Source organism: Epinephelus moara, chromosome 17 (genome assembly GCF_006386435.1).
Source record: "Epinephelus moara isolate mb chromosome 17, YSFRI_EMoa_1.0, whole genome shotgun sequence".
In the NCBI taxonomy this organism is placed as follows: Eukaryota; Metazoa; Chordata; class Actinopteri; order Perciformes; family Serranidae; genus Epinephelus; species Epinephelus moara.
The window spans coordinates 16539405-16563063 of NC_065522.1; the positions used below are offsets into that span (position 1 = coordinate 16539405).

Consider the following 23659-nt stretch of genomic DNA (forward strand, 5'->3'; position numbering starts at 1 on the left):
GACATTACAAATGGTGACCACAGTCACACATGACAATCCAGTGCTCTGCCTAGAATCCTAAACATATAAAGAGTCAAAATTAACCCATCGCTTTCCATCCTGCATAAGCAAACCAGGTGCCAGAATAAATATTGGTACTGTACGTATCTGCATTTCAAAATATCAATATATATATAGTGTATTGCCATATAGCCTATAAATAATGCAATTCTATTCAAAGACTAGACTACCCATGGATAAAATGATGGAAGAAGGATGATGGAGGGGATGCAGGGGGGGGGGGGGGACAAGGGAATGGAGGAGCAGAGGTTGAAAGGAGGAGGAAGCAGCGAGAGGTGGGAGAAAATTATGGACAGAATAAGGGACAAAAGAAAGAAGACAGCGGGGGATAGATGAAAGAACTGCAAGAGGGATACAATGGGATGCAATCGAAGGACTGGAGGAAAAAGGGAAAAGGGCAAGAGGATGGTCAAAGAACCACAAGAGAGCAGACTGAGGACTGATGGGAAAACTGAAGGGGGAGAAAGATGAATTGCCGGCAGGGGGGCTGTGGAGGCTGGAGGAATTTATACAGTGCTAAAAAAAACTGTTCTACATGATTTCCCCGAGCCCACAGGTTAGCAAACACAATGGCTTTGTCTCCATCATGTTAACCACATCCAAACAAGCTATAATCAGGGAGCGAGAGACAGAGACAAATAAACACAGAAGAGGAGAAACTGGCACGATTTTGTTGTTTTTTCAACATTATGAATGTTTTATCCCACCATTTAATTGAATCCACGCAATGTGCTTACAGTCTGTGTGTGTCTGCTCTCACTAATCTATATTTCAAGCTCCTCCAACACTTGACAAATGACATCAGGGAATTGTGGGAAGTCTCGGCGCTGCTTAGCCGCGACACACACACATAGGCAAACACACACAAAGTGACAGGTGTGAAGCAAATCCTTCCGTGTGATGGAAACTCCCCGGGAACCCTTGGGACGAACGGGAAATGTGTCATGTGGCAAAAACGTGTGTGTGCGTGCTGCTGTTAGCCAGCCGAACTCAAAGGCTGACAGCGAGAATAACAATTATGTGTGTTTGTCTACATGTGCACAGGTGCGTGACAGCTTCTGCCATGGCTGCCTTGTTCGATGACAATCTTGCAACTTTCTTGGAGGGCAGATACAAACATACGTACAGGTGTTGTGTGCTGCAGCAGCATGTTAAACACTGGCTGTGATTTTACACTCAAAGGGGCGTCTGCTAACCCCGGGAGTGTAGAGTAATGAACATCTGAGGGAAATATGAATACAGAGTGGTTGTTTGCAGGTGCTGCTGTCGTGATCACAGCACTGTATAGATAAACATGAACCGCCTGTGTGAGTGCAGACACTGTAGCTGTTGTGTTATTACCTCTCTGCATCGCAGGTCTTTAATAGCACATCAGAGAATGGGATCTTGGATCAATCTCTTATACTGTACCTGGGTTTTTATCTACCACCCTGTTCTCATATCGCATACACGAGTGTGTAACTGCTGTGCTGGATGTCCTATAATTTCCCTCCAATAACAGCAGCAAAGGTGCGTTTATGAATTTATCCGGCCCACCAAATTCAATCAATCTCTAATTTAAAGTCTTTTAATTTTCTCTTTATACTGAGTGGTCTCACTGAGATTAAAGCAGCTGTATATGACATCAGAACATTAATACAGCAGCAAACAACTAGTTGTTATGTAAATAATACAGCGGACAAATGGCGTCCTGAGCAAGTCTGTGTAACATTCTTAATTTAAATGCAGCCAAAAGCTGCCTTGAAAAGGAGGATCAAGATAAAAAAGACACTCTAATCTGTGAAATCTCACTGATATGATCCTTTAGAGTCATCAAAAGGAATTCAACCTGATTTTATATGAACAGAGTGAACAAGGAGGCTCAGTTTATCCACCTGAAGCAGGCACTACCTGGTTATTAACACAGAGTAAGCATGTAGATGTGTTTAGTGATGGACTTCTAGATACACCTGCCTTCAGCTCCAGTTGTGTCCAACACCCAAATACAATTTTCATCTTTTAAAATACATGTGTCATGTCCGTGCACTAGGGATGAGCAAGTGCCCTGGTATCTGTATCTGTACTAGAAACAGGTGGGTTTTCAGCTAAAGGTGGGTGGTACATGGAGAGAAAATGGGTGGAGCCTAACTAGAAGTTGTTATTTTAACACTGATATTGATACGGGTTGATCAGAAGTTGCTATACTTATTATTTATTCAAAAAACTATTTACGGAATAATCTCAGAATTGAAATTAAGATCATTTCTGATCACAAGGGCAACAGACTGAACACAGCTAGCCAACTGAGGATTTGAGTGTAAGGATATTGAGACATTTTACTTGGATGATACATGTATTTGTAAAATGACCATTATCCCTACTGCAGTGGTTCCCAACTGGTGGGTCATGGTCCAAAAGTGGGTCACAGGCCCATTCTGAATGGACCGCAAGACTTGCAAACGTGTAAAGTTTGTAAAAAACACACTTTATTGTTAAGTACAGTGAGTTTTGGCACACAGCTTTTACTTTGAAGTTCTGTTTCCTGCTGTAGAGTGAGTGGCTAATGGAAAGATACAAGACATTCTCGCTCCAACCTCGTCACATATTGATGTTTGGTCATGGACCTTCCATGTCCAGATACATTGTGAAAGGTACCCTGGGTGTGTTGGTTGTTGACGTTCTGGGATGCCGTGTCAAGTTCTGCCTGTTACATGCATTGTCTTCTTTCAAAATACGCCACAGTTTTCACATGAAATTTAACGTTTCTCCAACAAGAAATGCATGTGGTTGGGTTTTGACAACAAAAACATGTGGTTGGGTTGAAGAAAAAAAGAACAGAGTTTGGCTTTAGAATCTTATGGGACACAAACGCCACTCTCACAAGTGAAAGTCGGTGTTTGTTGGACCCATCCACCACCCCTCACGCCCACCCGACTTGGACTGCCGAGTGCCGTTAAACTATGATGGCTACCGGCTGCGTATCATGCAACGTTAAGTGCTGGATTTTGTCGACGTTGGAGTGAGACCCGGTTGGAAGGCACATGTATTAAACTGTGTGGACCTTGAACTAATGACTCAGTTGGGAACCACTGCTCCACTGGATACACGTTTCATCAGAGTACTTGGCTCAACCCTACTGTTCACACTGAAAGCCAACATTTACTCTGCAAAATCAGATTATTGTTTCCAGTATGTAGCTTCCTCTGGTGATGTTGCCTCTCTCAAACCTGCTGCACAGCCAGTTGGTGTTGATATATCTGACAGATTAGTTTTATTAGTCCCAGTTTGATTTGTGTGGAGCTTTCAGTTTACATAATGCCGTTCCTCTTAGCTTTGGATAGATGGTGCAAAGAATTTGCATTTAATTGCTAATATGCCTCTGACAGTGTGTACAGGTGTTTTGCATCTAAGCCTGGCTGTGATTTGACTGCCTGGATTTCATGAATTTTTAGCAGGTAGCACAGATTCAGTTATCACGAGAATGCTATGGGATTTTCTTTTTAAATCTCTGTAGCACATACCATATTGCACACACGCCAGTAATCTTAAACCCACATGTTTATCTTAAGCAACCATTGGCGACAATCTTGACCCCCCACATCGGGACACACTTGTGTTTTACCTATTAATAGCTAAAGCTCTTAGCTAAACACTTGGTCATAAGTGCCCATTAGGTCATCTGACTTATTGACGTCCTTGACTTTCACCTCCATACGCCTATCTTACTCTCATCTGTCCCTCTTTATTCCGCACACTCTCTGTCCCCCTGCTCTGTGTGTTGTCTCCACTCTCCACTCTCCCTGTCTCCGGTGACAGTCCCACAGTGGAGGACTGAAAGGAGATCAAACAGGAAGAAAATTGTAAAATAACTGCAGTCAGAGAGGTGCATATGAATGAGGAGGAGATAATGGTGGCCACAGCGAACGGCGAGAGAAATCTACAAGGAGCCATACGGGATGTAATTCGCACTTTACCTCGCACTTACATATTATTTCAAAGGACGCTCCGGGGAGTTGTAACAACACAATGTGATGCCAGAGTATCACCTCGAATTTCATATTGGAAAACATCTTTGCGAGGATGTCATGTGATTCTGGGCTTCTTTTCTTTTGCAGTGTAACAATAAAGAAAACCGATGTAACAGTATTTCCTTTACATGTTTTCACAACAGGACCAGAATTTCTTTGGTTGACAAATTAAAGAACAACAAAACATTAAGACTAGGGTATAATAAAGTATCCTGTTCCCACAAGTTTAAACTATAACAAGCTCTCATGAGGACTGTGGTTATTCCCAAAAGGCTGAAACATAGTGAAGCACCTTGTTCCAATAAGGCTGAAATATATGGAAGTATCTTGTTCTGAAAAGGTTGGAATAAATCAAAAGATCTGGTTGAAATAAGGCTATAAAATAATGGAATGTGTTGTTCTGGAAAAAAGGGGGGCATATATCACAGTATCTTGTTCCAGTAAGGACTATAGTTGTAAGACTATAACATACTGAACTGTAAAAAAAACTCCCAAAAAAAAAAACAACTGAGTTGTGTATTCTGAATGGGCTGCAGACATGTCCAAAGACTGCTCCTAAAACCAGAATGATACCAGCATATCCCACATGTCTTAATCGAAAAATGCCTCATTCAGAAGAAGGCCTAATTTGGAAGAGCCAAACGGAATACTGTAAAACTGCAATTAGTAGCCTGGGCAATTATTTGCTTAAATCACTGAACTCAACAGGCCTTTAATTCCTTTCACACAAAACCATTGCTCAGCAAAGATGGGATTTATTTGAACCATTATGAATATTACTTGTTTAAAAGTTAGGCTACAAATAACATCAATTATGAATCCTTTGATTGAGCTCCCATAGACAGCGCATCAGAAAGAGATAGAGTTGCTACACTTGTTTTACAGTAGCCGAGGATCACGGCACCCGTACCGACACAACACCACTCTATCCTGTTAAATTATGTTAATATTTGCAAGTTGTATTCATTTTTATGAAAAAAGCTATTGATTCTTGTAATAATTGGACCCTCACGGACAGAGGGAATATGAATAACTCACAGGGTTATTGAGAAATAGACACGTATTCTGACTTTATGACAGCTTCAGAGGTAGGAAGACACCACTTTGGTGTGTCAGTAAATGTGAATTAGTGAGTCTTCTCTAGTGCTTGTGGTTTTTGGTAAAATTAACTAAATGATTGACTTGTGGAGAATCTAACCAAGCTATCTATGTGTAGCATCTTCATACTGACATAATTTTAAACACTTTAATTGTATGCACAATCTAAACAGCTAAGTAACGTTAGCTCATGTGGGTAGCCAACAACCTGTTTTATACATCCAAAGATCTTCTATTAAAACAAATTAACTGCTTGGCAACCAGACCAGGCCTCTAACTGAGACAGGCATTTATTTCCCGAAATGTAAAGCCACACCAGGCTAGTAAAAGGGACTGGGCATTTAACTGGAACCAGGCTTTTAATTGAAGTTTTACGGTATGCTGTTTATATGTCCAGTATCAAAATCAACATATTTTCAAATTTGGAATAATGGTGGAATATTAGTGTGCATGTAAACATCGTAACTGAAGTATCCTTTGCAGCCAAAAGACTGAACTTGACTTGTTTCATTAAGACTGACTGTGCATAGACTGAAAGAGGTCATAATATATCGAGTGATCTTGAACAACATATTAGAAACATCTCTCTGTAAAATGCTCAGCTCAGTCCACAGGGATTTGGGTTGGGAACCGGAGGGTTGCCTGTTCAAGTCCCCGTCCGGACCAAATGTGGAGCATGGACTGGTAGCTGGAGTTCACTGCCAAGGTGCCCTTGAGCGAGGCACCGAACCCCCCTCTAACAGCTCGGGGCGCCTGTCATGGGCAGTCAGTCACTCTGACATCTCTCCATTTAGTACATGTATAGGTCCTGTTTGTGCACGTGTGTGTTCGGACCTGTGTGTAACTGACAAACAGAGTGAAAAAATTGAATTTCCCCTTGAGGATTAATAAATTATATAAAAAATTTTAAAAAATTAAATGAATGAAATTAAGTTTTTAACACCTCTCTGAAAAAGAGTCTTCATGAAGGTAGGATTTATTACAGGAGTACTAAGTGATACCACAGGTGGTACCTAATAAACTGGCAACTGAGTGTATTAAAACATCTTGTTTTAAGAGGGTGGAATAAATAATCTTGTTCCTGTAAGGCTGCAATAAACTCAAGTATCATATTCTATTAAGATGGGCTTGTACTGAAGTATCTTGTTCTCAGAGGCTGGAGGATCAAACAGAGTGTCCAGTGTCTTGTTTTATTAAGGTTGGAATAGACTCAAGCATCTTTTACTGCCAAAAGACTCAACTTCATTCAAGTGATTATGTATTCCCCTGAGACTGCTGAGTGTTTTGCATGAAAGGGGCATTTTAAGGTTTCATTTTTACCTGCATTTTTGGGTTATTAATTTATTTAAACCTTATTTTGAAACAGTTCAGGTCACACTTTTGATATTCCATATATTTCTTTATCATTTACCATTATTTCTTAATCAAAAACAACCATAAAAATATAGCAAAAATACTGTCTGTATAGAGAGTAATACTGAACTTCAAACCTACTTAGTTCCTTTGTCAATTTATCTGTTTAATAAACACTGCTTTATAAAAACCATGTTGACTTCCCACCTTCTCTTATTATTCCTATTAATTTGCACGACAACATCACTGACTGACTGGATTCAAACAGAGCGCAGTTGCTAGCGTAGTATTTGCTTTATTTGTATGTACTCTTGCACAAAACAACAGCAATAACAACAACAACCGAAGCTAGGCAAATTCCTTGTATGTGAAAACTTAGATGGCAATAATAATTGAAGCACAGTGTAATGTAAGAGTTTACAGAACTGTTGAACTGCAGGAAGAAATATAAAAACAACTTTTAATCATCCATAATTTACAGAGTCAACTGATTAGATATGACCAAATTATACTCTTTTTCCTTTACTTTTTGATGTCCATATCACTTTGAGGACATTCAATCAATTCCTCAGATGAATTTTACATCTTTTTATTGAACTGCATTCACTGTTGCATAATGCCTCGAGATGTAAAAGGATAAAAATGCAGAGCTCGAGCTATGACTGGAATTTAAATGAGCTGATCTTGTTTGTTCAGTCATTCCAGATAATTGAGTTGTTCCACCGCTGAAGTGTGTAAGAGACGTAGTTGTATATATTCAGTACATTAACAAGTCTAACATTGGCTGAGAATACTAACGTGTTGAGAGTCTTTGAAAGTTCATTTTGATTTAACGTAGAGAAATTAATCTCACAGTCCAGCTCTAACAGTAGAGACAGTTATATCGCATGCGATCAGTAATCTGTAAGATGTTACTGGAACAAAGGTTTTAAATACTGTAATTCACACAGCATCAACCCAATCACAGACACAAAACCAACTTGGTTATGGGTAGGAAATAGGAATGTCAAAAATATCCTCAGTGGTTAACCAATTAACATTTAATGACCCAGCAGCGTTACTGTGGAAACATTGTGCCTACCCTTCGTTCTCCCTAAAGCTCACCCCATTAAAGAAGCGGCTCAATTTTCAACTGTAAAACCCATTTAGCATCGTTGACTATGTTATCCCTGTTACAGTGCTAACAGAGCTAACCAGTAGTGTCTGCACGGCTAGTGGTGCTAACATTGTAAACAATGCTGAAAGGGTTTTGTGGCTCAAAATGAAGCTGTTTACTCACCGGGGCAACCTTGAGGGGGACCAGAGGGTGGGCACAATGTTTCCACAGGAACGTCTTTCACCACCGGAATGGTATTAACAGCTGTAATTGCCAAATGAGCAGCATAGCTAGCCGATTAACATTAGTCCCGTTAAGGAACCGAGGTGCAGAAGTGCAGAAGGGCTAAGAGACCAGTAAAGGCCAGAGTTTGAGCAGTGGGCACGTTTCCACACGTTAACACAGCTGGCTGGCTGTACGTCAGCAAAGCCAACAGAAACTAAAATCAAAGGCAAAACGTTTACTACACGAATCCTTACAATTTCACAACCTCTTCATTGACAGTGCTTCGAAATGCAGCCGTAAAATTCACTGAGTCAAAGGAGTGCTGGACTATAAGGAAGAGCCGCTTTCATTTCACATATTTTTATTTTTATTTTTTTTTTTAAATTAGCCGTTCAGTTACCGGTTAATGGATGTCGGCCTTTTGAAAGTAAAATCAACTGTAAATGACTTTTTCCTAGTTGGAAAAAGATCAAGTTTTGGCTTAAAATACTCAGTTTTGGTGGCACAATTCTCATTGGAAAAGCAACAAAGTCTTGGTATAGAACAGGGGTCAGCAACTTTAGCAATCAGGAGCCATTTTTGGCCAAATAAATGAAAAAAAAAAAAAATCTCTGGAGCTGCAAAACAAACTTGAGTAAAAGTAACAGCAACATAAAGTCTAAATTGTCCATCAGCATTACAAATAGGTCTTAATGAGCATTCATTAATATGGTTTACTACAAAGTGGTTATTCCACAGTGGGCTCTTAATAATTATTTAGAACCTTAACTTTGCAGCGTTGGTGGTGAAAGCAAATGTACCTGTCCACACACTATTAAATCCTCTATTTTTCTTAAGACTTTCCTTTTTACTGGATTTGTAATCTACAGCTAGCCTTGCTAGAGAGACTCCAGGCCACCACTATAGAAGTTTGGCAAAATTTAGAGGAAAAGGCACCAGGTCGTAGACATATGACGCACATTTTAGCTGAAAAAATGTTAGAACATTTTTTAATTCGATGTTTACTCTACACATTTTTACAGTTGTAGAATGCAATAATGACTCTAGGCCTGCAACAATGACAAATGAAAATCTGAATGTTAAAAATAAGCGTTATTCATTTCCATATAATTTTTTGTCAAAGCCACAGGGAGCCAATGGAGAGGTTCTACACAGCCGTATGTGGCTCTGGAGCCACAGCTTGCCTACCCCTTTTCATGCCACTTTACCTGCTGGAAAAACAGCTACAGGTCCCTAAAACACATCCACACTGATGTCTTAAAAGCCGACAGAAAAACAACGAGGGGTTGCCACGAATACACAAAACAACCACGTTTGGAAAATCTGCTGAAAACACAGCAATGACTAATTTAAAAAACAACCGGATTTGTTGTCTGTTGAACTCCAACAGTGGTCTGCAGCTTGGCAGGCATCTTGCCTAAGTGACACCATCCATCATCCCCTCTGCTTCTCAATGAGAAAATCAGCTTATATACTACATCACTTCGGAAACATTGATGTAATGTATGAAATTCTTGGTTTGCCAACATTTTCCTCTGGCAGCTGGGCTGACAGGATACATTACTGTCTTCCAATCGTGTATTGGAAGCATCTCATACAAAAGATGATGTCACAGAGTTTCTAACAATGATGCCGATGAGAAAGTGGGTGGAGGTCTTAAAAAAACAGGCACCAAAACTAAAATTAGGGTGAATACAGGTGATCAGCACAGACAGTATAGGGAAAATAATTTTTGACCATTAAAACATGGAAACATGTTCTTAGAGAAACATCAAATACAAGTATGAACCTGAAAACGAGCACAATAGCTTCCCTTTAAGGACCAAATATAGCCACTGAACATTTCCAAATGCTGTTTTTCTTCTTTTTCTGTCTGATGTACTGGTTTAATAGCTCATCGGATTGTCCCATAGCTTGTGTTGGCCAGCTGCACCCTTAACTTGGACTTAAATGTAAGAGAAAAATCGGTTGCCTAGATCTATCGCCATCCAAGTAAAACCGAGCGCTTAGATGATCAAAAAGCAGAGAGTGAGAAAATTCCTGAAAAGTTTCCAATTTTTTTCCCTCCCCCCTCGTAACTTTGAAAGTTGCTGTCATGGCATAGTTTTGTCCAAAAACAGCACAGTATTGTGTTTTCATAAAACATTGCTTGACATCTATAGGGTGATTAAAACATTATGTAATAGGTAGTTTAAGCCTTAAACTCAGACACGTGGATGACGTGTCTGATGTATCTACTGTACAGAGGCCTCTTGGGGGTTTTAATGCAGCAGGTGGTAACATACACTCTCCAGTTGGTCCCCATTGGCTGTTGGGTTGAATATCAGCCAATGAAAAGTGGGCTGAGCAAAAAAACAAAAAACTGGAGTTATTACATCTATACATAGAGATTGGATTATAGTGGATTATAGCTGCCTCTGGTGACCTCATGATTTTAATTGCTGGATTGACAGACAGCTGTACATCATCAGCAAAACAAAGGTCAACACAAACACCACCTGCTCTCTTTTGTTTTCTCTGAATTTTCTATTCACTCGCTAATTTTCTCTTTCCTTTTTTACTCCTTCCCACCCTCCTTTTCCTTCTCTCTGTTCCCTCATTTCAACTTTCCTAATCATGCCGCCACATATTTACTGTTCTCTCACACAGATAAACCTTTTTAGATCTCAAGTGGTTTACAGAGTATAAAGCCATTCAAGGTCTCTGCGATAAAGCAGTAAAACGGCGACTATGTACTGCAGACGTGGCTTAACATTCCTGTGGCCTGAGGTCTACGCAGCACTGAGGGAGCCTTTTATTTGCAAACATTCACCTGTGACTATTCAGAATCATTAAAGTGCACCGCGCTGACGCAAAAGTGTGAACAAGTCTGATAAAAACCAAAGAAGACGAGGACGACTTGGAATAAAGGAAGGGTTGAAGTAGAAGGATCAAGGCAAGGAGATGGAGAGCTATAAATTCAGTCACAACAGTCAGGTTTTGATATATGCTTGACTCAGTTCTACTCTGTTACCTAAAGAGAATGTTTAAAAATCAAGACTCCCGCAGCGATATGGATAGGTTTTCAATGTAGTGAGTCCAGCAGGTGGTCATTTGCAAAACATTCCCACTCCGACCTCGTAACATATCAGCGTTTGGTCATGGACTTTTCACGTCCAGATATGACATGTAAGATACCCTGGGTGCATTGGTTGTTGTCGTCTCAAGTTCGGCCTCTTGCATGCCATGTACTATGTTGGTACAACAGCATGAATTGACATTTTTTTCCTTCAACAACACACACACATGGTTGGGTTTAGGAAAAAAAGAACAGGGTGTGCTTTACAGTCTTACGGGAAGCAAGCATTGCCCTCCCAAGTGAAAGTCAATGGTTGTTGGACCCATCCACCACCGTTCCCGCCCTCCCTACTTAGACTTTTGCCACTTTAACTTTTGTTCTTGTCCCGCTGCGTTTCCCCCTGATGCAGCTGGGTGCCATTAAACTACAACAGCAACTGGCCATGTATCATGGTGACGTGAAAGGACGGCTTTATTCGTTGGTGTCTGATGCCAGAATTCACCGCCCAAGCGCCGGATTTCGACAATTTCAGAGTAAGGCCAGGTTGTCATTTGTGTTGGTTTCAGAGAAATTCAGTGGGGTCCCCAATAAAATTTGAGTTTTTTGTCAAACTGTTGTGTTAAACTGTTTGATATTATATGGCTATAATTATGCTTTTATTCTTTTATGTTGAGAGTATGTCTGGAACTAAGCATAAAATCCGAAATCTAAATTTGTTTATTTTTATAATAGCCTTGGTAAAATCGATGATACAAATGTCACATCTTCAGTTGAGTATAGAGAACACCAACATCATCTACTCACTATCAAGTAAATAAAATGTGCTACATGACTGTAATATGTGATCATGAGAGGGAAATTTAAAGAAGATACTGTATAAATGTTATAGTTCAACATTTTACAAAAGATGCCAATCTCCTTTCTAGGAAGAGTTTATATGTTTCCTTTCACTCACTAAAACTATGAACAAAATGGGATATTGTTGTCTTGCATGAGGTATCCACAGACGGTAGAAAAATGAGAGAATACAGTACCGATCAGAACAGAACAAAAACACAGACACATCACTGACAATATAATAATAACACCCAAAACACAAGTTCACCCTCAGTGGTTTCTGTTATATGAGACATACTTTCAGAATAAGTAAAGCCTTTGTTAAATATGCTCCTAAACTCTTGAACAGTCTGCCTGAGGGTCTTAGCGGCTCTAAATCTGTTGAAACTTTCAAACATAATCTTAAAACCCATCTTTTATTGCTTTCTCCTGAAATGAATCTTTGCCTGATGGTTGTTTTATCTTATCTTAGTCTGTAGTTTTAACTCAGTTTTACTTTGTCTTTGATTTTTGGTTTATCAATTTATTTCTTTTAGCCATATGTTTTGTCATCTTTTTTCTGCATCACAAATGTTTTGATTGTCTTTTATGTTCAGCACTTTGTGTTGCATTTTATGCAGTAATTGTGCAATATAATAAAGTTATTATTATGTATTAATTTAAGTGATTCCACGGATGTGTTCTTACCAATGTAGCATTATCAGGGAAAACAGGCTTTGTCCCCTGGACGAATCAATAGTCAGTTCAATGGGCCTCATTCACTAATATCTGCGCAGAAATGTTCTTACTCTCCGCAAAAAATAAGTACTTGCGCAAAATCACCGTCGGATTCATGACACGTGCGTACCGGCCAATTTTGTTCTCACCACCGTGCGTATGTTAGTAAATCAGAACCATTCTAAATTGACAGGCGCGTGTCCGCGATCTGCAATCAGCATACTACCACGCCCCCATTTCTCCATATAAGGAAACCGCTTGCCTAGAGTTGATTCATGAATGAAGGAAGCGGTTACGCGAGGAGAGAAGTAGTAAATTTCACAGTTTGTTAGAAGCGATGGCGCCGGGTCTTACAGGAATGCCATGGGTCATTGTAAGATTGTGGAGGACACAGCATGCCAGGATGATCTTGCACACCTTCTCAGGGGTATAAAGTAGTTTGCCACCGGCCGTATCTGATCCAAACACATCCAACGGCCCTTAAGCACGCCAAAAGTGCGCTCTACGGCGCGTGTGTGGGCATGTATGTTATTATAGCGCACCTCTTGAGGGGTTTCAGGGTTTGCGTATGGTGTCATCAGCCATGTTTTAAGGCCATATGCCCGGTCACCCAAACAATATAACATTTTAACATTAACGGAATAGAGACTTACTGAAAATACTAACTTAAAACAATTGAAATAAAAGACTAGAACAAAAGATGCTCACCAACAAGCCATCCACTTCTCACAGCCCCTGCCTCCAAACGCATTCCCACTGTACTGTTTTGCAAAATAAATGAGTCGTGGGTGCCTCCTGGCCAGCGGGCCACAGCCTTAAGGATATGGCAGTCGGCATTACAGATCATCTGCACGCTGATGGAGTGATAGTTTTTCTGTTCATGTTATTGTTAATATTTTAATTGTCACAATGATGAGGGTGAACGTGTGTCAATTTCATGGTAATTTAATCCATTTGGCCAATATATTAGTAAATTAATTATTTTAAAAAATGTTAATTAAATCTCTTTTTCATGAATGTGGTTTTATAGACTCTGCATGTACTTAAAAGGTATGTTTGCATTTTCTAAGTCAGTTCGGCCTTCCTCATTTGTGCGTACGCATGGTCTGAGGCAGTTCTAAATTTGTTCGCAGAGTAAGAACAAATTCGGGTAAGAAAATATTGATTTGTGCGTCAAACGATCGTACGCACAGTTTAAGCACAGATTTGTGCGTACGCACTGTTTGTGAATGAGGCCCATTGTTTCCCTTTAAATTTCAATGCGCCAAGGACGCAACGTCCAAGAATCCTTGGATAGTGAATGAATGACCTGCCCTACTCTCCCTATGATTGCCTAGTACTCATTAAATGCATTGGTTGGATTGGTTAGGTTAGGCAAGAGGAGTGGGATTGGTTAGGGTTAGGGTAAGAATGTTAGGGAAGGTCAATCAGAGGCAGAATAAGGCGGGGCCATTACTTCACTATCCCAGGATTTACAAATTTATGTCAGAGATGCAAAAAGCGTACCTAGCTGCATCACTGTTTCTTTGTCTGTTCATCTATAAGACGTGTGAGGAAATCTGAACACTTTCAAACTTGATTTGTAAAATAAAATAATCAGATTCAAATCCTTTCTGCGACTGAAAAGAAGAACTTGTTTTACTGTTTTTACAGAATAAACATATCATAAGGGGCTTCTACCAACAAGTCGTGATGTTTCAAATAGCTTTACACGACCACAATGGATAGAAAACAAAGATGTCATCACCCAAATGGGCACCAAAAAAAACGTACTATGAAATATTTAATGAGAAAAACCACCTGGGGATCAGAGTTTGTACAACAAAACAGCATCAATTATACAACCAGTGTACGCGGGATGAATACATTAATGCATTCTTCAGACAATCCCTTATAAAAGCCTCAGGGCATGATACTTCCTTACATCCCTGGAAGACTTCATTTGGTCGTTCAATTTCGTAAGACATTTAGCATGGCTGTGCCTTTATTAAAGGCTTTTTGATTACACAAATGGGTTTTAATGTCTATGGAGTCATAACAGATGGTTGTCTGCTCTCCAGAATAGTGTGGGATTATTTGATTACAGTGCCGAGGGTCTCCATTTGTTTTCTGTCTCTCTATAGAGAGGTCCCTGAAGGCTTAAATCTAACCACTAGACCCCTGAAACCACATCATATATGTGAAAGGGCTGATACAACATCCCTGTATCAGATGTTTAGCTCTATAAATCCTTAATCATTATGCTATCCTCCCATAATTCCATCTTCCATATATGTATATCAATCATCCATTACCATCTTACACTAACCCAGTCCTAAATCCCCCTCTGGATCCTATAAATCTAAAGTTTAATGGCTTCATGGAGCAGGAAACCCATTCTAGCACACTTTTTTTGTTCAAACAGCCCATCCTCACTTGACAAGTAACAGGTTTCATTACAAAGCACTACAGGCAGTTTCCATTTCCGAAAAGAATAAAAAAGAACATCATTCCCTCATGTTCACTGATCAATATTTAAAGAGCACAGATGACTACACCTTGTAAAATACTACTTTTCTAAGAGCACCTGGGTAGTTTAACTATGGAGTTTAATTAAAATAGAACGTTTGGTAAAGTAGGTATCTCAATTTTCCAGAGGTTAATATCTCATTTTGAAACAAAACTCTCTTAAGGACTGCATTCACAGCAGTTCCCAATATTTTTGCTGCAGGCCGACTCATAAAAGCAAGATACTTTACACCAATCAAGATCTTCTTCTTTTAAATTTCAAAAAGGAGCACAAAATAGATAGACGGTTTGAGAACCGAGTTTTCTGTTACCAAATGACGTTTAAATGCCAGAGGGAGAGTTAAAGTCGCTAGGATTCTGAGAGACTCTGAAGATGGACGTCACCTTGTTTTGTTGCTCATTTAGAATTCCAGTCAGTCTTCTGGAGGCAGTCACAGCTGGAAAATCCCAATTTGCATACACACTCACACACAAAACCGTCCCTTTCACCATTACGAGAAAGATGTAATCAGACCCAAGAAGCCTCTATATTTATCTCTGTCTTCCATTTGGAGGGAGGGAAGCAATGCAGCAGCTGTAGCCAGAGGGATTGATTGGCAGTTGATGAGGTTTGTCTACCGCCAACCTAACACTGTAGGTTAATGCACCGATCTGCGATCAGTGGGCCCCCCCCTGCCCAGACAGATCTCAGGCCCGCAAAGAGGCGGCGGCGGCAGAGGCGGCAGTTGTTGTTGTTGTTTCACATGACTGTCACTTTTATCTTGTGGGTCTCGGGCCAGGAGAGACTGAGGCAATTCAGTCAAGTGAAATCCTCTTCCGCTGAACGATTGAATCAAACGCTGCAATCGTGGCTGAACACACACAAACACACCGGGGTTTGTGCCTCTGAAGAGGACGCGTGGCTGTGGGAAAACACGTGGAGCAGGGATAAAGCTGAATGAACCTGATTTGTACAGGAACAATGCAAGAGTGCTTTCCCACAATCAAGATACAGGTGAGGAAGATTTATTCAGACAGACAGGGAGGGAGTTTCGACAGAGATGAAAAGAAAAGCAGATGATCTTCATCACTTCTAAGTAAACTGAAGTCAAGAAAATAAGAAGGAGCCTATCTTGCTCTCAGGTTCACTCTCTCAGTATTGTGGAGAGCCGTGACTTCTGTGCTTTAAAACATCTTGAGCCAAGTTTAACTAGCAGTACTCATTCAAAGGTCAAAGGAGCTATAATCAGACATGGGCCAGGATTGCCTGCACGCTGCGCTCACCTCTGACATCACAAACAAACATGGAAGTGGCTGAGCTGTTAGCTCGAACGGTGCTAACAGTTCTAACAACAGCAAAAGAGCTAACAGTGTTAACGTGGGGGGAACTGAAGGATGGACGTTATGCCACCTCAAGAATGTAACATTCAACCTTTCCTCAGTTAGAGGTCTTCACAGGTTCAAAATGTTGGATCTGATCCAAAAAGGACCTGTGGAAAACCTACATCAATCCAGCATGGATAAATTATTCAAGAGCACAATCAGAGCCGATTGGAAGGGGACCAAAGGACAAGTAGATCCAGTCCAAAATGCTGTCAACCCAAATAAACTCTACTACAAAGAGAACAGCAGCACCTGCAGCAGCAGCATGACGTGCTATCAATTAACAAACAACCATGGCCAAATTCAAAAACAGCAGCAACATTATAATAATGACCTAAAAACAAATGTTCAATAGAAATGTTTACATGCTTCAAAGAGCATTTCATAGAAACGTTTCGACATGAGAAAAAGTCTGAAGGCCAGGGGATGCTTGAAACAAACTCATTTGTACAAACTGATGTCCAACCACATCTCAAGACCTAAGTTTACAAGTTGTCCATACTTGAAGGTGAAGCAAAAAGCCTGCGAACGCAAAGAGGGTTGAAACATGGTGAATCGTACAAATAAGGATACAAACACAAACTTTTGGACAGTCAAAGGCAGTCATGACAACCAACAGCAGTAGTTGCGTAAGTAATAAGTAAAAAGATCTTGAGAGAGAAGGTCAAACCCTGCCTATGTCTACACCTCTGCACACCTGTCCATGGGCTGAGTGTCTGAAACTTACAAAAGTAGAGGAACTAAGTCCACCCAATTCCAGTGCTGGAAAGGTGTGTAGGTAGTGGGGTCAGACACTGATCAATGATCTGACAAGCACTTTGAAGAATACTGATATCTTGAGAACCGCTATCCAAGCCCCAACCATAACCTTAACGTAATTTTAACCTCAAACCTAAAAAAAAAACCTAAGCCTCCAACAACCCTTTAGAAAATCCAGGACCAGAAAAATGTCCCCACAAGTTCTTTAAGTCACACTGGTCCTCACAAAGACACAAGAACAAAAAGAGGCACACCTGCACCTGCAAGCAGAAATGCACATTCTTGCATAGACACAAAAACATCACTGCATGCTAACACATGAACAGGGTACACTCTATGTATGCATGCATGCAGTAATGCATTGGCCTGGTCTCACTGTCATTTTGTCAAATATTGACGCCTTATCACACCCCTCGCGTGTCTGATATCAACACATAAGGCTCCCTTTAGCGCCTGTATAAGATGCAATGGGCTTTCTGCTAATTCTAATGTAAACCTATCAGTACCTTCAGGATTTTGCTGGCTGTTTTTTGGATTGTTGCAGCCTGAAATGGCTGATTTCACAACAGCTTTTCCAAAAAATTATGGTGCACGTTGTGATGAAATTGCGGAGGCAGGTGAAAATTGCAAAAACAGCTGCAACACTGACAGCTGAAACGACTCAATATGTTGCACACAGCTGTGAAATGAAATGCACAGAAGTCACGGGATTAGCTGAATTTGAATTAACTGTTGAGATAGCAACATCGCAACATCATAGAGGGACTGACCTATGTCTGGCAATATTGGGTGCTTACAGCAAATGATGTAGTATAAAGACCGAGAAAGTCCACTCATGGTGGTAGGAAGGGGTGGTGGATGGGTCAAACAAACAGGACTTTCACCAGACCACTGTTTGTGTCCCATGTGAAACCAAAAGCAAATGTTGAGTTATTTTAACATTACATTTTGTAAATTACGTCACATCATGCAAACCCTAAAACCAAAACAAACGTTCTTAATTTAACCCAAACCATGATTTTTTTTCTAAACCTAACCAAGTACTTTCATTGTCTTAAACCTAAACTTAATCATCACACAATGTTAACCACATGTTCTACTGTAAGGACACAGGACTTTCACCCAGGAGACTGCTGATTCTGTCCCGTGCAAAACCAAAAGCCAACGTAAACCAACGTTGTTATTTTAACATTGCGTTTTGTAAGTTAATCACAAAAAAACATACTTATTTTAACCCAAACCTTAATTTTTTCTATACCTAACCAAGTACTTCTGTTGGTCATAAACCTGACCACGATCATTCCACAATGTTAACCACTTGTTACACCATAAGGACACGGGACTATCACCTAGGAGATTGCTGTTTGTGTCCCATATTTTTAACGCAATGTGATGTAAGTTACTGACATACATCCCACAATTACATCACGTTATGTCATGTCTCACCCTAAACCATAACATACCCCTAACCATTTTTCTACACCAAACCGAGTAATTTCATTGCGTAAACCTAACCACGACCATTTCACAACATAACCACATATTACAATGCATTGGAAACAGTCGTCCACCTCACACAGACACGAAAGGGTGCCTTATGTGTCCCTATCAGATGCAGAGGGAGTGTGACAAAGTGTTTGCATTTGAAGACCTGTGAATGACAACAGGTTGGATGTACACACATGCACTCACACACCTCCACAAGCCCAGCACACAATCACATTTCATTTCACTCCCTGAATTACCAACCCACCCTCGAAATCTACTTTCCTGCTGGATTCCGGCACTCTGATCTCATCCCCTTCAGTTATTGTCCTTTCTTGTGCGACCATTCAGAGCAAGTCTTTTCTATAGGTTGTTTTTTTTTTCATTTATGGAAAAAAATACAGTTAGCGGCGTCAGTGAAGCTTGCTGATCCATTGATCAATTCTGCAAATTAAATGAGGTTGTGGGATGGATAGATGTGGCATTTTCAAAGGGCCATCCTGAGGCAAAATGAAGTATGTCTCTGTGTGCGAGACAAAGACGCATGTTTGTGTATACATGTCTGACCATCTGTGTCTCTGTGGCTGTATGTCTGTCTGTCTGTGGCTGGCGTGTCAAAGTCTCATCTAACATCCCCCGTCCCCTCAGGCCATAGACCTTTCCATTTGCTTGAAAAACAAACAGCCATTATAAATCAACCTGCAGTTTTTAACCATTATCCAGTTTGTGGGCATCTGTCTTTTCATGCTCACGTTCTGGCAACATGAGCATGAAAATTGAGAGTGGAGAGATTGAAAAGAGAAAGATAGGGGTGAGAAATTGTTGTTAAATTATTTCACATATCCATGATTGTCAATAATTCCAACTTTCAGTGAATGGTTATGAGCATGATCATAATAGAAAACTGGTGATGAGTGAAATGATTTGCTGAGCAGAATCCTACCTCTGCCTGAAACAACAAATATATTCTGCAAAAAAGTCAGTCTCATATTGAGAATATCAATCACTGAGCATCAGAGTGTGTTCCTGTAAAGGTAGAAACATGGACCTGGAATTTTGTAGAGTAACCCTTTGATGGCGACCCTCATCTTCAGAGTCACATCCACATTTCTTTCCATTTCAGTGCCATTTCAGTGCCAATAAAGCATGCTGAATTGAGGAATGTTATTCAACCAGAGACTAAGAGGAAGATGGAGAGACGGAGATAGACTGAGAGGAGCTGAAAGCAAGACAAAGAGAAAGAGAGCATCCAGGCTATGATAAATGACAAACCTGAGTCTTAACAGGAATTCAAATGAGGCTTTCGGACGTGTTGAACAACCAGAATACAAATTTGTTTTAATTTGAAAGGCACAGACCACACCAAAATCAAGAATACATACATTTCCTCTTAGGTGTAGCGCTATACATCAGTCTAGATTGTTTTGGTTTGAGTTGCCAAGTATTGGTGATATCGGCCGTAGAGATGTCTGACTTCTCTTGAATACAACGGAACTAGATATCACTCAGCTTGTGGTGCTCAAAGTGCCAAAAAAAACTCAACAGCAATGTCTCTTCCAGAGATCATGACCAGGTTACTCAAGATAATCCACAGACCTTTCTGAGCAGTTTCATGTAGACTATTTTCCTTCTACCGAACTACACCAGCCAACCAAATCACCGTGCAGAAGGAAGCATCTACTCATGCTCGTGCCAGCACAAGATATAAATGCCACACCGACAAATGTATGGTCACAATTGTAAAGTTTTAGGTATTTATTTGAAAAGAGGCAAAATGTGAACATGTTTTCACAATGGTTTTGAAGAAGCTCTTTTAGAGGTGCAGTGGCTTACTTGTGACACTAGGGGGAGTGTAGTTTTAGTGTAGTGAGAGCTAGTTTTAGTAAGGCTGCTCCGCCTGTTGAACTAACACAACTAGCTTTTCCTGTCTCTGCTTTTCCTGTGTAAAACAGGTTAGTAATGTGTGTTCACAAAACAGGCCTAAGGACTCTTAAATCCTTCCTTGTTTCATTTTGATGAGGTTTGATGTGGAAAATAGCACTTTTGGTCAAGTTTCCAGCCCATTGCGATGGCGGGTTTCGCTAGCTCCCCTGTAAACAATCTAACAACGTGTCTGTCTTACTTTCAATATTGTCCTCTTTTGCTACTCAAGCTCCTCGACATGTGTATGTTACTACAGTTGTTTGAGTGAAGTAATATGAGATATAGCATGGTTAAATGGCGTGAGGCCTGTAACATAAACATTTGTGGCGTGCTCCTCAGCTGAGCTGTAACGTTAGCTAGCTAAGTGGTGCTAGGTGAGCTAGCAGTAGAAAAAAAATGTTTCCTGAAACTGCTAACAACAAGGTCTGTGGATTATCTTGAGTAAGCAGGTCATGATTTCTGGAAAGAGACATTCCTGTCAATTTTTGTAAATGTATCTTTTTAGCACTTTGAGCACCACAAGCTGAGTGCTATCTAGTTCCATTATATTCAGGAGAAGGCAGACATCTCTACAGCCGATATCTCCAACACTCTGCATCTCACAGCAAAACAACCTAGATTGATAAATAGCACTACAGGTAAGAGGTAAAATATATCATTTTGATTTTGGGGTGAACTGCCCCTTTAAGGTTTCCAAAATCTGCTTTGAGTCGTGTTAAGTGTTTCAGATTTGTTACGCATTTCCTGATGAGCTGCTAACACACTAATTGTTTTTCCACAATGCCTCCAAGCTGACACATGTCAGATTTTGACATCCCATCAGTGGGGCCAACCACCATTGGCTGCTAAAAATATTTGCACTGAAGGCAGAGCCAGGCGCTTTGGATAAACGCCTCCACCAAATGTTGAGAGTGCATAAAATGGCACTTGTGGCTCCATATCTCTGGGGTGTAAGTGAAGGAATCAGCCTTTTGTCGCAGATTGTGTTGTTGAAAGGCGGCGGAGAAAGAAAGAAAAAAAATAAATAAAAAGCAGGTCCCAAAATGTCCCAAGCGCTCTAATCCTCCCTGGAGACAGGTGGATTAGCGGGACGTTCATTGAAAAAACACGCGCATACACACACACACACACACACACACACACACACACACACACACACACACACACACACACGTACAGCTAGATGATTTAATTTCCAGTTTGGTGCAGGTATTTGCTGCTGAATTCCCCCCTGAGCTTGGTCGAGGCGCAGAAAACCTTCAGCAGCAGGGATGGACACGCGAACAGCCACACCCTCTCTGAATGAAACCCGGCGACACACGTTCACACTTAACACACCCTTTGAAAAATCTACAGCATCTCAACAAGTCATCCAGTGGAGTGTTGAGTCTCAAAATCGTCTTAAATACTGTTAAACCACAGCGACAAATGTGGATGACAATAAAAATCCGACTTGCTTTCAGCGCAGATAAACCCGACTCCTTCCTCAATGAGGATTGGTTTTCCCCATGATACAAAATCTACACCATTTGCTGATTTTTATTAACTGTGACATTCCAAAAAAATAAAGAAAAAGCACATTTTAAAACTCAAAACCAGCTTAAATTACTTCACAGGGGCGTTTTTGCTGCGCATTGGGCGCTGCGCTGCGTAAAAACGCAGCACTCGGAAGCTTCAAAACAACCCAGCTGCTTCATCCACCTGTACATCTGACCATACAGCCAAGTTCCAAACGCTATTCAGTCACAATAAGCCACATTTCGTACATTTCTTCACGATAATGTTGCGCACCAGCGCGCCTTTGCTGCCTAAATTCTTAATTTCCTAAAAGTTTCATCTCACCCAAATGTGTCCAGCCTCATGCATTTGTTGTCGCTACACTGTCACCAACTTTCACCCTCAAATTTCTCCACACATAACTCCGACAACAGCTCTGACCTCCATCCGCTGACCGTCAAAGATGCAAGGGCGCACCAAAATTCGTTGGAGTAAATATAGAGAAAGAAACAGGTTCACTCACCCGTGGAGACATCCGATTGTTCCCTTTGCGTCCTTGCAGTTTGTGATGTCCCTCTTGTTTCCGAGCTACATCCTCCTTTTCTGTCAGCGCTGGCTACAGTATGTCCATGTCCTCTCTTCGAGTTGAGGAATGAATCTCCGCGTCTTGTTGTGCCTTCTGAGCGGAGGCACGCAGCCCGTCAACTACAGGAGATAAGAAAACGTACAGTGAGTGTTAAGTTCAGTCCAGGATTTCTTTCAGTGTGTCCCGGACAGAGCGGCAGAGGACCAGTGCGGACGCACCGGACACGTTCTGCGGTCCATTCTGGTCCGGTGCGCACCGAGACGCGTCCTGCGCCAAAACAAGAGGCAAAGAAATGACAATAAATCCCTCTTTAGGTTCCAGCAAAAACAAAATTAAGTTGGTTAATTGATTTAGTAGGATGCTGAAAGAGCAGTCTCCTTTAGGAAAGTTTTAACACCGGAGAGCAGCGCGCGGAGAGGATGAGCGAGACAGAGCGATAAAGGAGTACTTACTGACTGGAGCTGAGAGAGAGGGAGGGAGGGGCGGAGAGACAGAGAGAGACTGCAGACTCCGACTCGTTCACCGAGCACAAGTTGACTCCTGGTCCCACACATTGTGACGCCGCAACAAGGTCTGAAATTCAAACAAGCTCTTGCAAATTTTTTGAATTATAAAGCCCCTCTGCTGTGTGGAAATTCAAACAAGCTGCGCAGCACCCAGAGGCAATATCTGGGATTCTTCTTCTTATATATTTATTTATGCTGTTCGAGGATGGTGTCACCTGCAGATTAGAGTTGCAGCAGCAGCAGCTTTGGTGGTTGCATGCAGAGTCAAATCATCGCTATGGTGTATAAATATAGTGTATTCTCTCACCAGGCACTTTATTAGGAACACCTGTTCAACTGCTCCTTAACACAAACAGCTTATCAGTCAATCGCATTGCAGCAACTCAATGCATTTAGGCATGTAGACATGGTCAAGACGACCTGCTGAAGTTCAAACTGAGCATCAGAATGGGGAGGAAAAGTGATTTAAGTTACTCTGAACGTGGCATGGTTGTTGGTGCCAGAGGGGCTGGTCTGTCAGAAACTGCTGATCTACTGGGATTTTCACACACAACCATCTCTAGGGTTTACAGAGGATGGTCC

General features: G+C 40.9%; 1 protein-coding gene across 2 annotated transcripts in view; it reads right to left on the reverse strand.

The window, feature by feature from the left end:
* Positions 1–22959, reverse strand: part of htr2cl1 (5-hydroxytryptamine (serotonin) receptor 2C, G protein-coupled-like 1) — a 226417-nt gene extending 203458 nt beyond the window's left edge. The window contains exons 1-2 of one of the 2 annotated variants that reach the window (XM_050066554.1): positions 22790–22959; positions 22509–22690 (exon numbers count right to left, since the gene is read on the reverse strand). The gene's annotated coding sequence lies outside the window, so the exon portion shown is untranslated. Of the gene's footprint in view, positions 1–22508 lie in introns of both variants that reach the window. The other variant, XM_050066556.1, reaches the window with a different exon arrangement.
* Positions 22960–23659: the final 700 nt, after the last annotated feature.